Raw genomic sequence first — 15,752 nt, 5'->3', positions numbered from 1 at the left:
AAGCACATAAATATTTATCCGTCGCCCATTGTGTAGAAACAATAGTAAGAATAATTTGATTTTTCAAATTTATAGGTACAATACAGCATACAGCAACAACTTGCAGGTGTATTCCTCTGGACCATGGACACAGACGACTGGAGAAACAAGTGTAGTTACGGTTCCTTTCCGCTGCACGTCGCTGCTAAGGGAGCCATGACAGGAGAATTAATTCTTGATGGATTATGAGAAAGAGGGGGAGGGAAGAATCCTTTCCATCTTTCTGATATGATATGTACAGTATTTTTCTATTTATATAAATACAAGATTTGTGTGGGTGTCGATTTGTCAGACGTTTCGCAGTTCATTTTCCAAAATTTGATTGACTCACGTGGATAAAACTGATTTAGTTTTGTCTTGAAAAAAAAAACTGAACACTTTCATTCACTTAACAATTTCATTGCTCAGAGAGAGTTTGTACCTTACGTTCACTACAAAATTATTATGTTCAAGAGTTGTCTAGTAGTAGATAACTAAGACAATAGATGGCAGCAGCAAACAATTTATTTTATTTTTATATTTGATGGTGGATCGAAGTTTCGACCTATAGTATGAAAAACCAACATATTACATGAATAATAAAAAAACAAAACGTACTATATTAAGAAAAAAGACATTCTGCAACTTATGTTATGAATTATAAAACTATTATTGTTTAGGGCTTAACTATTTTGTAGAACCAACGTCAGGACACTTCACAAAACACGTTAAGATATATCTGAGATTAAGTAGTCTTTAACCTTGAAGTTAATAAATGAGGCCACTAGGAGAAATATAATGAAGGATAACATTTCAATAATAAAAAAGTTATAAACCGTTATTCTGGTCGTCACAGCTGAAGAGGCAGTTTCCGGTTGTCCGTCGGAACCATTTATTTCATTAACAAGTACCAGCTTCCTTATTTACATCTGATAAGCTCGGACTAAAAGATAAACAGAATAAACATTTTTACCATGGACTAAAGATAAACAGAATAAACATTTTTACCATCAAACTGAGATAGAGAAAAAATTAGTTAGGTGGTGCACATGACATGAGCTTTGTTTTCAAGCACTCATTTTAGGTGAGGGAAAGTAAATTGTACTCATTCACTATGATATAACAATGATAACTATCCTCTGTTAGGTAATAACAATAGGTCATGTCAACCTCACTGTGATATAACGATGATAACTATCCTCTGTTAGGTAATAACAATAGGTCATTTCAACCTCACTGTGATATAACAATGATAACTATCCTCTGTTAGGTAATAACAATAGGTCATGTCAGCCTCACTGTGGTATAACAATGATAACTATCCTCTGTTAGGTAATAACAATAGATCATGTCAACCTCATTGTGGTATAACAATGATAACTATCCTCTGTTAGGTAATAACAATAGGTCATGTCAGCCTCACTGTGATATAACAATGATAACTATCCTCTGTTGGGTAATAACATTAGGTCATGTCAACCTCACTGTGATATAACAATGATAACTAGGTTAAGTTACGATAGACGTAAAACAGGTGTTTGTATTTTCATTTGTTTGTTGTTTTTGGTTAAATGTAACTTGTTTTACAGGATGGATAAAGTGAAGATAAAAGTTAATTCTCTACTGTTACCTTTGTCACTCACTATGAGTAGAATGACCTTTACTCACGTCGTAACAGCGGCGTCGTATCTAATTAGATATCCCTCCATGCTGGTACAACGGTATGGCTGTAGACTTCCATCAATAGAAACCGAGTTTCGATACCAGTGGTGGGCACAGCGCAGATATCCCATTGTGTAACTTTGTGCTTAATTTCAGTCAATCAACCTAATTAGATAGAATGTGTATTTATTTTAGTTTTACCAATAACTAACGAGATTTAAAAACAAATTCAGATACTTGAACCTAAATTTGAGAGATGTGGAAAAATGGGATCGTTAAGCCTTTTATGGTTGAGTTTTTAAGTCCTAAACGAGCAGTATTTACAATATATAGTCTAAGACACTTAAAATAGGATTTTTTTGGTTTGGTCTGTTTTGAATTTCGCGCAAAGTCACACGAGGGCTATCTGCGTTAGCCGTCCCCAATTTAGCAGTGTAAGACTAGAGGGAAGGCAGCTAGTCATCACTGCCCACCGCCAACTTTTGAGCTACTACTCTTTTACGAACAAATAGTGGGATTTACTTTCACATTATAGCTCCCTCACGGCTGAAAGGGCGAGTATGTTTGATGTGGTGGAGATTCGAACCCGCGACGCTCGGATTACGAGTCGAGTGCCTTAACCACCTGGTTATGCCAGGTAAAGAAAGTAAAATAAATCGGTACTGATTAACCTTAGAAAAGCAACGTTCAAATTTCCCTTACTAGGGTTAACAAAAAGATTTTACTTCGTTTGCAAGCAGAGAGGTAAGTAAATGAATATATGTTCAAACTACCAGTAGAGGTCGCTTACATGTGCATGGCTATATGCAAATATACATATATAATTATGCCTGTAAGCAAAGATATTACATACAAACGTTTACGTCACCGTTCATGCCCACTCTTTCATTGCCAAGTAATCAAGGAAGTGAAAGCTGTCGCCATCTTCCAAGAGCCATATATATCATTGGAGTTACTTACCGATGTCGACTCCTGCATTTGACAGGTGAAGTGTCCGTAAAGAGCTCTGTATATAAGTATTAGTTTTACATCAGTTACAATTGTATAAACGATGACAGTGTTATAAATGTTTAGGGTAGAGTAAGGATATTATTATAAATGTTTAGGGTAGAGTAAGGATATTGTTCCCACAAATATCAATCTTAACTTCTTCAAGAAAAATTAAATAAAAAACAAAACTATTTAACACCGAGAGAAAAATATATGAAGTTATGCAGAACAATGATACATTGTATTTTAGAAACAAGCTGTATATACGTTGTACGACAATGATAGAAATTATATAGAATTTAATCGAAAACAACTTAGGTGTGACAAAAAAAGCGTGTCAAATAAAAGGATTCAGGTCTGAATTAAAGGAATGAAATCAAAATTCGGTTGTACCGTTTCCACATCTATGGTGTTTTTGATCAGATATGACCTTTTGTCTCTACTCACAAACAAATCATAGTAAGTAAGATAGTGAGACTCGACAGTAACCAACATTAGCTCTAGCATCTCTGTTAAACATACCTTTACTTTAACAGGATCAACTAGATTATTTAAGATATATGGTGGTAGTTTTTACTCTCTAAAATAGTGTTAATAAGTTCCTTTATAGCAACGCCATGGAATTTAAATTAACCGTTTCTTATCATCACCGCATGCAAATCGGTATAACCATCTCAAGCATCATTATTTATGCTAGTTGCTTAAACTAATATCGCGTGACTCTAAATGCTCTTTAATTAGTATAATTTCATAAAATTTAGTAAACCTGTGCTGAAAAGTTGGCAATCAATAATAACCGTTCACGTGTATAAATATTTTGAAAACTTGAGTTAGAAACTGATAATCTAGTTTGCTTGGCCTAATCAATACTTATGTATCTGCGTGTCCTTTCACCGTATAGTGTTGCTGATGTAATTCATCCGTCTTTAATCTGAATAACAAAACATAAAATTAAAAACGGTTTAGTTTTACTCTTAAATGAAGCTGTGGTAAAAACGTTGGACCGATATCTCAAATTTCGTTAAATTTGATTGGTTTTTTGTTGAACAACTTTGCACACGTGACTAACATTCACACCAAATTAGATTCCTAATTGTATGTTGTAAAGGTCTATGAGTGTATTGTATCATACTGGAGAAAGTCATAAAGTTAAGGAAGTTTTTCTATCAAATAAAGTTTCCGTACTGTCGGTGCGTGGAGTTTAAAATATAGAAACTCTAACGAAACTGGTATTTCAGGTATTTCTTATCGGATTGTCTTGAAACTTGATTGTGAAGTAAGAGAAAACATCCACTAAGAACATGTTACAGTTTGGATTACAGAAAATCATTAAACTATTACTCCTGTTAATAACACACGACGTGTTGTGCAGGGATTTTGTTTTGTCGTTTTCTTATCTTTATTATACGTGAAAATAAGTTATGCATTGACAATGGTAAATGTAAAAACTCTGTAGCGGTAAAAGAAATTGTGAAGTATAAGTTATAAAGTTTTTACTTGAAGAACAAGTAAAATATAAGTAAACAATCACATTGAGTATTTTGATATATACATAAAACAATGAAAGTGTAACTTCAGAAACGAACAATATATACAGTACAATAATAACAGAGAATAAACTAAGCTATACATTACAGTAAAGATGCTAATTTAACACTAAACAATATGTAAGTTATAGATACCAACGTGGAATTTTCATCGATATAAAATTTATAACTGAAATGACAAAACGCTCCCTTAAATATTCACTTTTCTATTCGTCAATTATTTCGCGTGTTTGTGTCCCGTCGACTAGCTGTCCACCACGGCTTTCACTGTGCGGTTTTCTTATACCAAAGCCACATCAGACTATCTACTGAGTCTACCAAAGGGAATCAAACCCGTTGTAATTCCATAGACTCACCGCTGTTCTAGCGGGTTACGCCCAGCTTTCCCAACATTTTACAAATAAACGACTTCGTTTCCAGGTAAATAAAACATTTCGATATTCAGGTTTTATTTTGTTATTCAGGGTTGGAGCTAGTGACGAGTGTATTTGTGAAAATAGTTTCGCCAAGATTCGTCCAAAGTTAGCTGCAGAAACAAGCTGTCCAGGAGGGATATTAGGAAAAACAAACAAACAAAACACCTTCAAAACAGTTTTTGTAGTATTAAAAAAAAACACTTGGGATAAAAAGAGACAGATAAAATACGTTACAAAGATAACACGACACAGCTCTCTCGGCAAAGATCTGTCTTATTGAAGGGGTAATAGCAGGTTTAATTTAAAATGGACATATATATGTGTATATAAATAGCTACTACACCTTTATCGCATGTGAGAATTCCACTGTTAATATTAAGTCAAGGACGAAAGTGTAGATTCATCAAGTTCGGTTCTCAATCAAAACTCAATCTTGTTAAATCAATATCACTTCCTAAAGCCCTTGAATGGTCTTAAAAGTGTCTCTAAATTAGGTAGGTTTTAACTGGAATGTAGGCGACGGAGAAGAAAACTGTCTTTTTTTTTTTTTTTTTTTATCAGAGGGCATGTTGGTGCCAACAGTTGTGGCCTGGGAACGAGATTCTTTTAATCGATCATACTGCGAACGAGAAGACGTGTAAGATAAATGACAACGCCTACTGACGCATTGGAGTCACTGTTTTATTTTTTTTTAAAGAGAGAAGCTGGGACCTTTAGTAAAAACTGTATCCACAGCATAGTTCTGTGTGCCTCTAATTACGTGACAAGAAGCACTTGATAACTAGTACAGACGTTTTATTGCAGCAAAGGCTGAATATAATCATTCGAAAATACAATAACTTTATTTATAATTACGTAAAAGTCACACAACTAGAAAAACAGATAAATAAATGGATGAATAGATGAGATTTAGCACTACTTAAACATATAAATAGAAGTATACGTTTTTAAGAATATTCTTTTGTATATATATACTTTCATTCATCCACAAGTATGTTTATATCACAGTTTTTGGATCTTTGGGCTAATTACATACTAGTTAAAAAAGTTTAAAATATGTTGTTATACTGGTAAAAAAAAGGTTAAAATATGTTGTTATACTGGTAAAAAAAAAAAAAGGTTAAAATATGTTGTTATACTGGTAAAAAAAAAGGTTAAAATATGTTGTTATACTGGTAAAAAAAAGGTTAAAATATGTTGTTATACTGGTAAAAAAAAGGTTAAAATATGTTGTTATACTGGTAAAAAAAAAGGTTAAAATATGTTGTTATACTGGTAAAAAAAAGGTTAAAATATGTTGTTATACTGGTAAAAAAAAGGTTAAAATATGTTGTTATACTGGTAAAAAAAAGGTTAAAATATGTTGTTGTTAAAATATGTTGTTATACTGGTAAAAAAAAAAAAAAGGTTTAAAATATAAAAATTGTTATGTTGTTATACTGGTAAAAAAAAAGGTTAAAATATGTTGTTAACTGGTAAAAAAAGGTTAAAATATGTTGTTATACTGGTAAAAAAAGGTTAAAATATGTTGTTATACTGGTAAAAGGTTAAAAAATATGTTGTTATACTGGTCAAAAAAAAAAAGGTTAAAATATGTTGTTATACTGGTAAAAAAAGGTTAAAATATGTTGTTATACTGGTCAAAAATAGGTTAAGATATTTCATCATGTTAGTTAAAAAAGGTTAAAATATGTTGTTATACTGGTAAAAAAAAGGTTAAAATATGTTGTTATACTGGTAAAAAAAAGGTTAAAATATGTTGTTATACTGGTAAAATAGGTTTAAAAAAAAAATGTTGTTATGCTGGTAAAAAAAAGGTTAAAATATGTTGTTATCAAAACTAGGTTAAAAAAAAGGTTAAAATATGTTGTTATACTGGTAAAAATAGGTTAAGATATTTCATCATGTTAGAAAAAAAAGGTTAAAATATGTTGTTATACTGGTAAAAAAAGGTTAAAATAGTTGTTATACTGGTAAAAAAAAAGGTTAAAAATTATAACTGTTAAAAGGTTAAAATATGTTGTTATAAACTGGTTATAAAAAAAAAGGTTAAAATATGTTGTTATACTGGTAAAAAAAAGGTTAAAATATGTTGTTATACTGGTAAAAAAAAAGGTTAAAATATGTTGGTTAAAAAAAAGGTTAAAATATGTTGTTATACTGGTAAAAAAAAGTTAAAATATGTTGTTATACTGGTAAAAAAAAAAGGTTAAAATATGTTGTTATAACTGGTAAAAAACTGGTTAAAATAAGTTGTTAAAAAAAGGTTAAAATATGTTGTTATACTGGTAAAAAAAAGGTTAAAATATGTTGTTATACTGGTAAAAAAAAGGTTAAAATATGTTGTTATACTGGTAAAAAAAAAGGTTAAAATATGTTGTTATACTGGTAAAAAAAGGTTAAAATATGTTGTTATACTGGTAAAAAAAAAGGTTAAAATATGTTGTTATACTGGTAAAAAAAAGGTTAAAATATGTTGTTATACTGGTAAAAAAAAGGTTAAAATATGTTGTTATACTGGTCAAAAATAGGTTAAGATATTTCATCATGTTAGTTAAAAAAGGTTAAAATATGTTGTTATACTGGTAAAAAAAAAAAAAGTTTAAAATGTGTTGTTATGCTGGTAAAAAAAGGTTAAAATATGTTGTTATACTGGTCAAAAATAGGTTAAGATATTTCATCATGTTAGTTAAAAAAGGTTAAAATATGTTGTTATACTGGTAAAAAAAAGGTTAAAATATGTTGTTATACTGGTAAAAAAAAGGTTAAAATATGTTGTTATACTGGTCAAAAATAGGTTAAGATATTTCATCATGTTAGTTATAAAAAAAGGTTAAAATATGTTGTTATACTGGTCATCAAAAAAAGGTTAAAATATGTTGTTATACTGGTAAAAAAAAGGTTAAAATATGTTGTTATACTGGTCAAAAATAGGTTAAGATATTTCATCATGTTAGTTAAAAAAGTTTAAAATGTGTTGTTATGCTGGTAAAAAAAGGTTAAAATATGTTGTTATACTGGTCAAAAATAGGTTAAGATATTTCATCATGTTAGTTAAAAAAGGTTAAAATATGTTGTTATACTGGTCAAAAATAGGTTAAGATATTTCATCATATTAGTTAAAAAAAGGTTAAAATATGTTGTTATGCTGGTAAAAAAAGGTTAAAATATGTTGTTATACTGGTAAAAAATTTAAAATATTTTGGTCGTGCTGATCAAAAAGTTTAAAATATTTCTTCATGCTCGTCAAAAAAGTTTAAAATATGTCGTCATGCTGATGAAAAAATTAAAATATTTTGGTCGTGCTGATCAAAAAGTTTAAAATATGTATTCATGCTCATCAAAAAAGTTTAAAATATGTCGTCATGCTGATGAAAAAATTAAAATATTTTGGTCGTGCTGATCAAAAAGTTTAAAATATGTCGTCGCGCTAATCAGAAAGTTTAAATTATATCGTCACGCTGATCAAAAATAGGTTAAAATGTACTGTTTTCCTGGCCAATGAGTATATTTGTCGAGACACAATTGTGTTAAGATAAGTACAAAAAGGACAGAGGGTACAATAGGTATAAAACTTAATAATTCTTCATAGAAAAGTGTCAGTAATTACAGTAACTATTATACGATACAAATCCCTATAATCCAAGTGATTTCGTAAGTTGGATCTTTTTTGTTATCAAGAACAAACTGTAAGAAAAATGAATTTATTCTTTTACACGTTCGTTTGTAACTCAATAGTTGAGTTTTTCAGTTCTGTGTTTTCTTTCTTTTTTTTGTTTCAATCCTTTCCTGTTTTAACTTTCCTGGTTCCAAACGGTTTCTTCCTCAGACTTGGTTTTACCTAATACAACTGCTCCGCCTCATCTCTTCTATTTTTGTTTCATGCTGGCAGTGTTATCTTTCTCGTGGCCTCGCGCAGGCAGAGGGAACTCTGACAATTTTCCGACGGACGGGCACAGAACGGGCACCGTTTCCTACCCGTTCTTGGAGACAACAGAATAAAATTCTTCTGCGAATCAGCTGTGCCACTAACAGCGCTTCTTTAACTCCTCGGAAATTTAAGCTGCCAACACAGTTATACGACATCACAGCTAATTTCTCAGATGTCACACTTGCAGTAGCGCATCTGCACTTTCTCTCAAGTTGTTCTCACGACCATTCTATCCCTTACGACGCACGAGCACAGCTCGTATCTCGAACACCAGGAGCGAAGGTTTCTTCATCTGTTTTAGGGAGTTAGCCAAGAATCACCTCATGTCATCATATACCCAAACAACATTAAAACAGATTTTTTGTTTTTGTTTTGAGTTTAGAGCAAAGCTACATGAGGGCTATCTGCGCTAGCCGTCCCTAATTTAGTAGTGTAAGACCAGAGGGAAGTCAGCTAGTCATCACCACCCACTGCCAATTCTTGGGCTACTCTTTTACCAACGAATAGTGAGATTGATCGTCACATTATAACGCCCCCACAGCTGAAAGGGCGAACGTGTATGGTGTGACGGGGAATCGAACCCGCGACACTCAGATTACAAGTCGAGTGCCTTAACCACCTGGCCATACGGTCATTGTTTGTTTTGAGTTTCGAGCAAAGCTACATGAGGGCTATCTGCGCTAGCCAACCCTAATTTAGTAGTGTAAGACTAGAGAGAAGGCAGCTAATCATCACCACCCACCGCCAACTCTTGGTATACCTACTCTTTTACTAACTAATAGTAGGATTGACTGTTGCATTATAATGCCCCACGGTTGAAAAGACTAGCATGTTTGGTGTAACTAAGGATTCGAATCCGGACCCTTATATTAAGAGTTGGGCACCCTAACCACCTGAGTCATGCAGAGTCAAAGTACAACGAGAACTGAAAGCAACCATTAAATGTGATCATCTGAAGTTTAATCCCCTTGTGTAAGTCGCCCATTATCCTTAATGTTTTTAGAAAGAACTTGCAGTAATATACAAGTAATAAAGTCACAATAACAAGAGATTCGTCAGAATTTTCTAATGAAACACAGTTGATTTTTCAAAAAAAATTCAAAAAATTAACACGAAATCTATTACTACCCCTTAAGTTTGAAATGTGTTCGTTATTTTTCATTTCCTATTCCGATGTGAAACAAGATTCTCTGGGGGAAAACAACACTTCTGTTTAAGTCACTTACTGAAAATAATGGCATTTTATAGTCATCTAGCCTTGGCCATTTCTAATGAGGTTTTGAAGCTTCACCTCAAGCATTGCAAATTTGAGGTATCCAAGCGAATCGGTTCAACGGGTGTCCAGTGAAACACAAAAGGACATTAATTGCCTTAAAAGGCTATTAAGTATAACACATGAACAAAAACGAACCTTTTTTGCCACCAGTTGAAACATACACAGTTTAAAACTACACAATTTAGTTGTATAAATAACGCATCAACCACTATTGTTTTTGCTGTCTCTGGAGCCCTGGTATTGTAAGAAAGGCCGAGTCGGCAGAAAATATCGCAGGTATCGTTCTTACATTTTGAGTGCTTTCTGACATTATTTTGTTAATCAAAATTCGACAATTCATAAGCAATTTTTTCCAATTTCTTGAGCTCCCAAATGGCACAGCGATATGTCTGTGCGCTAACAACACTAGAATCCGGGTTTTGATACCCGTGGTTGTGCTTAACAACAAAAACTGTCACGTTATTTCCCTACTTGATAATAAAAGTAAAATTTTGTCTTTTTTTTTGGCGAAAGTTAAAATACAAGAAAAAGAAAGAGAGAACGGTATACATCACAAACTTGGTTTTTATGTCATAGAATTTGTCTAAATGTTGATTGTTCTATTTGTCAACATTCACGACTTCGATATCAAAATTAAGTCCAAAAGTTTCTGAAAAACAAACGCTTGGGAGACCCTTGCTGACAGCCATTTATCAGTATTCAAAAGGGAAATGTTTCAAAATTTATAAAATTATATACGGATTTGATAAGATCAAGAGACAGAGCACGCCTGAATCACGAACTCGACCTTCATGATTCAAGGGTTATGATGTTTGCGTAAAAAATAAAGACGAAATTTGTAGATCCTTCCCTTAAAGATCGTTTACCTGATACTACTTAAGATTAAAAATACATGAACCTTGAGCTAAAGACCCTCAAACTTTCCATTAGGATATGGGAATGACATATATAAAACTATATGTGTATATTCAACAGTGAAAATAACAGTTTCGAAAATTCTCAGGGGGCACAAACACGAAAACAACGACACCAAGTGACTAAGGTGCTAAGAAGTAACAATGATTTATATTAGCAGTCAACCCTCCTACACTATGAGTGGTAATACTGAAAGAAACAGCACGCAATTACAGAATTGGGTGATTTCTGGAGAACATTGTCATTAGATACCATCTTAGGAAAGTCGATGAAGTTTTAATAGCGCGTGCAAAGATCTCTTGTTCACACAATCCCTTTAAGGAATGTCTTGCTCTCTCCAGCACCTTAAGAAGTCCTTGTCCACACAAGTAAGTAACTTCAGTAAACTACGGCTCACACCAGAAACTTCAGAAAACTTTTGCTTACACCATTATATTCGAGAAAGAGCCCTTGCCAAGTTCAGCACTTAATAGTCATTAAAAACAAACTTTTTATGAGGCATGACATTTACGGTTCAAAATTTGCACTTTTCTCTTTCAAAGCATACTCAAGACCGAGTTCCCTAAGTTTCGCATGACTAGTTTTCACGCATTGCTATAGAATAAGCAAGAAAGCAACTAGTCATTTTAAGACAACAACTTCGTTTTTTTGCATTCATCAATCGTTCGAATAATTCTTGACCTTTCTAAGCTCATTGCTTGACCTGTGTGACGCAGAAGACACCCAACACAGGCCACAGGCCAAGATGAAATACTTAAAAAGATGTCAGTTAAAATTATTCCGGATGAAAAAAAACCTAATTAAATAAAAAAATATTTCGAGTCTGATTTAAATTAATTAGAATCATTCCAAATAAAAAAACTGAACTTTGATCTCAAGAGCCGAGATTTGAAAAGAAAATCTTGACTGATATTTATTGAATAGAAGATCTTTTAGTAGTGTAGAAAAAATACACCACGTTCTTTGGAAAATAAATTAATTTCAAGATTGCTGTTTGTTGTTGTTGTTTTTTTTTTTTTGGGGGGGTTTGCAGTTAATACAAATAACTAATTCGGTTTGAAGCATTATGGTATCTGTTTATTTCTAGCCACATAAAGGTAAAAAATTTTCTTTTATGAAAACGTATGCTTTGTTTTGAACTTCACACTAAACTACGCGAGGACTTTCCACCAGCATTGTCCCTAATATAGCAATGATAAAATAGAGGTTTACATCACTAATCGCCAAATTTTGGGCTACTCTTTTACAAACGAATAGTGGGACTAAGTGTAACATTATAACGTTACCTTGACACGCACACACGGCTGAAAGGACGGGCGTGTTCGGTGATGAGGGATTCTAACCTGCGACTCTTAAATTTCGAGTCAAGCGACCTAACCACAGATGGACTGCTGACTAGCGTTATTGCCTCTTTATGTTCGATGTGAAGAAACCTCTCTTGCTTGAGATAGAAGAAAACAACTGAATACAAATTTCGGTGTATGAAACTTAATAAAGTGTAAAATTTAATATTTTAAGTTGTAAAAATCAGGACTTCAAATATAAAACTTAAAATTTTGAAGTGTAAAAATCAAGACTTTAAGAGTGAAACTTGAGATTTTAAAGTGTAAAACTTAAGCAGATAAAGTGGCAAAATCACTCAGTTTTAAAACACGTCTAGTCACAAATCTATAACTGTATTTATTTGCAGTCATCTTGGTTATTTTATTACTGATTGAAAATCAAAACAAAATCAAGCCTACCCTCGTCAGTCAGAAAGTCCAGTATTCAATCTCAGATGTCAGTAGCCAAGTTTTTTTTTTTTTCTCATTTATTAGGCCTAAAGCTGGTAGTTCAGGAAAAAGGAAAACACACACATACACACAGATTGTTATTCACATTGTAAACACGAACATGAAAATGTCACCCTCTCTATTAACGATTTCATCCACCCATCCACCCACTTCCAGAAACAAGTTATCGTAACCAGAGTTGTTATTTGTGTGGGAGGACGTCATACGGCAACGTTAACAGAATTGATGCGATAAAACTAGATGTATTTTATTAAACTACATTTTTAACGTTTGTTGGGTCGGAAAAGAAATGAAAAATATGATTAATTAACGTGTTAAACAAAGCCATGAATTGAAAATACGGGTGACGATTTGTTTTCACAGATGTTATTATTCCGTTGAAGGTAGCACTAAGGTTAGAAATTCACTCTAAAACAATTGACATATAAGTTACTGAAACGACACAATCCTTTATCGACCATAAAAATAATTTCAGTGTCAGAAAATGGTCTGTTTAAATAATTCTATCTCAGTGTTTAGTTTTAAAGTTTCGCACCTACTTGCTATTCTAATTCGTTGGTAATTACTTCATCAGCCAAACTACACGCAAAATAGCATCAACGAGAGAGACACTTCGTATCTTATCAATATTTTTGACCGCACGTATTCCATTAGTGCTCCATTAATAAAGACACAACCATCCAAACAATTTCAATAATTTCTGTTTAAAATAAGAAACATAAATAAAAAAATAATTTATTATTGCTTATGATGTATGATGTGCGAGGCTTACTTGATGGAATTCTTTTCGCAATGATTAAGTAGTCTTTATTCATTTATTACTTGCAGTGCAGACGATAATTCTGATGTATAGCGCCCTCTATAGTCTTAAGATAAAATAATCACAACCCTAAAAAATCGACAATTCCATATCGTTGCTTAAACGGTATGGGTTCAGCCAAAATTGAACCAAATAAATTCTCCTAAACAGCATATCATTCTACCTTTCTATCAGAAAGCTCTATGTGATTAGAATGAGCCTGCTTGAATATATGAAGACGTCTTTCAAAACGCGAACCAAAGATGCTGGTAGAGTGAACTGACAGTTAAAACATTATTTAAGTACACAATCATCCGAACAGACTTCCTAGTTCGAAGACAACAGTGTAGTACAATAAAATAAAAATTATTTATATATTAAAGTGCTATTTCTTTCATAAGCTACAGAGAATTTCAAAGTTGATAAAGGCTATATCAGTTCTCGAGGGATTAATATAAGTCTGTCAGCAAATAAAATAGTATAACAGCTTCCACGAGTATGTTTGTGTGTTGTGATAGAATAGATCCGGTTTAATCTTACGGACTACGTTGTACACGGATTAGTAACTTCCATAATTGAATCGCAATGCCTGTCGCCGTCTGTTCAAAGCGACAGAAAGCCCGTTAAACCACAAATTTAATCTTGCTTGCGATGACGGTTTCAACGGCAAGTGTGAAGATGGCTTAATCTCACCACGGGCTTCTTCTTATCGTCAAAGGTCTGAAGCGTAAATGTTCCGCCTCCTTTGTCCACGCCTACATATTTTTTTGCAATTACAGCATAGTAACTGTTGCCATGGGAACAGAGAGGACTCTCACACGTTCTTCGACGATACTGTGAACGTACAATTTTGCATGAGGTAATTGTACCCAACCACTGCAATGGCATGTTTCAAACTAAGTGATCTCAATGAACAATGAAGAGAAAGAACTCTCAGGATCAGAATCGTTAATAATTCCCAGTCTGGTTAATAAATCCTAAATAATGACTAACCTCAGAATCGACACTTGCGAAATTTGAATGTCAAAAAATGTCCTTTCTGGAAATGTGTTTTTATCTCTGAAATGCTTGTTTTTTGCTTTCTTTCGATATTTTGAAGGAAAAAAACATCATATTAAATCTGATGAAACACCAATAAATAAAAATGATAGCATTTTTATTTAAATAATGAAGGTAAACAGTTGATCTGGAAACACCAGCTTCCAATAAATAATAAAAATGATAGCATTTTTATTTAAATAATGAAGGTAAACAGTTGATCTGGAAACACCAGCTTCCAATAAATAATAAAAATGATAGCATTTTTATTTAGATAATTAAGATAAACACTTGATCTGGAAACACTAAACTCCAATAAATAATAAAAATGATAGCATTTTTATTTAAATAATGAAGATAAACAGTTGATCTGAAAACACCAACTTCCAGTAAGTAATAAAAATGATAGCATTTTTATTTAACTAATGAAGATAAACAGTTGATCTAGAAACACCAGACTCCAACAAGCAATAAAAGTGATATTTGTTTCATTTAAACAATGAAAATAAACAATTAATCTGGTAACACCAGACCCCAACAAATAATAAAGTGCCATCAGCTTCATTTAAGTAATGAAGATAAACAGTTAATCTGGAAACAGTCTCATTCACGGAACAGGTTCATGGATAATATATCTATTATCTATAACTACTCACAAATATCTCATCAATATCTCATATAATGCGTATCATTCTAAATATATTTTTTCATATATATAACATTGAACTATATAAATATAGTTTTTCTTGTGTTAAATAACACTTTAATATATGTATAAATTTTCCTGGTCGCAACAGTTCCTCAGGTAATATATGCTTAGCTTTTCATGCACTAACAATATTTTAGATAATATATGTATAGCTTTACATGCATAACCTGTGACATGAACCAAGACTTGTTTTAACTCTATTTAAAGGTAAACTGTGTTACGAACTGACCTATTTCTTTCATTCTTTTTCACCTCTTCGTTTTGAAAAAAAAATTATCACAGATTAAACTGTTGACAGCTCTCTCTCTTTTCAGTTTATCACTTAATTGCGCCTGGTCCTTGTCATTTGTTAGTCGTGGCTGTTAAAACATACTCTTCCTTGTTCTAATGTCTTAATGTTTAACCACAACATTCAGGCTAACTTGACTAACATTTCCTGTCAGTTACGGTGCGACTAGTCACGAGTCGTACTGCCCTACGGGGAATGAGCAAAAACTAAAATAAGAAAATAAAATCCTATGCTTTCTTTGTCGTCGTATTGCCCACAGGGAACAAGCGAGAAAGAAAATTTTTAAATATCGCATGCCCTCTTTGTACGTGTAAGAAAAACGTGATCTCGTGCTCCTCTACCATTGGTTCTCTGTTACGAGGGGGGCGG

The 15,752-nt window shown here is 32.6% G+C and overlaps 1 long non-coding RNA gene across 3 annotated transcripts in view; it reads right to left on the bottom strand.

The window, feature by feature from the left end:
* Positions 1–527: 527 nt before the first annotated feature.
* The window catches only part of LOC143237236 (uncharacterized), a 79,091-nt gene continuing 63,866 nt past the window's right edge, over positions 528–15,752 (bottom strand). For 2 of the 3 annotated variants that reach the window (XR_013019941.1, XR_013019942.1), the window contains exons 2-3: positions 1,687–1,845; positions 528–961 (exon numbers count right to left, since the gene is read on the bottom strand). This is a non-coding gene — a long non-coding RNA (uncharacterized LOC143237236). Of the gene's footprint in view, positions 962–1,686; positions 1,846–15,323; positions 15,683–15,752 lie in introns of those variants that run through there. The other variant, XR_013019940.1, reaches the window with a different exon arrangement.

Source organism: Tachypleus tridentatus, chromosome 13 (assembly GCF_004210375.1).
Source record: "Tachypleus tridentatus isolate NWPU-2018 chromosome 13, ASM421037v1, whole genome shotgun sequence".
Classification (NCBI taxonomy): Eukaryota; Metazoa; Arthropoda; class Merostomata; order Xiphosura; family Limulidae; genus Tachypleus; species Tachypleus tridentatus.
This window is presented reverse-complemented; position numbering and strand designations above follow the sequence as displayed.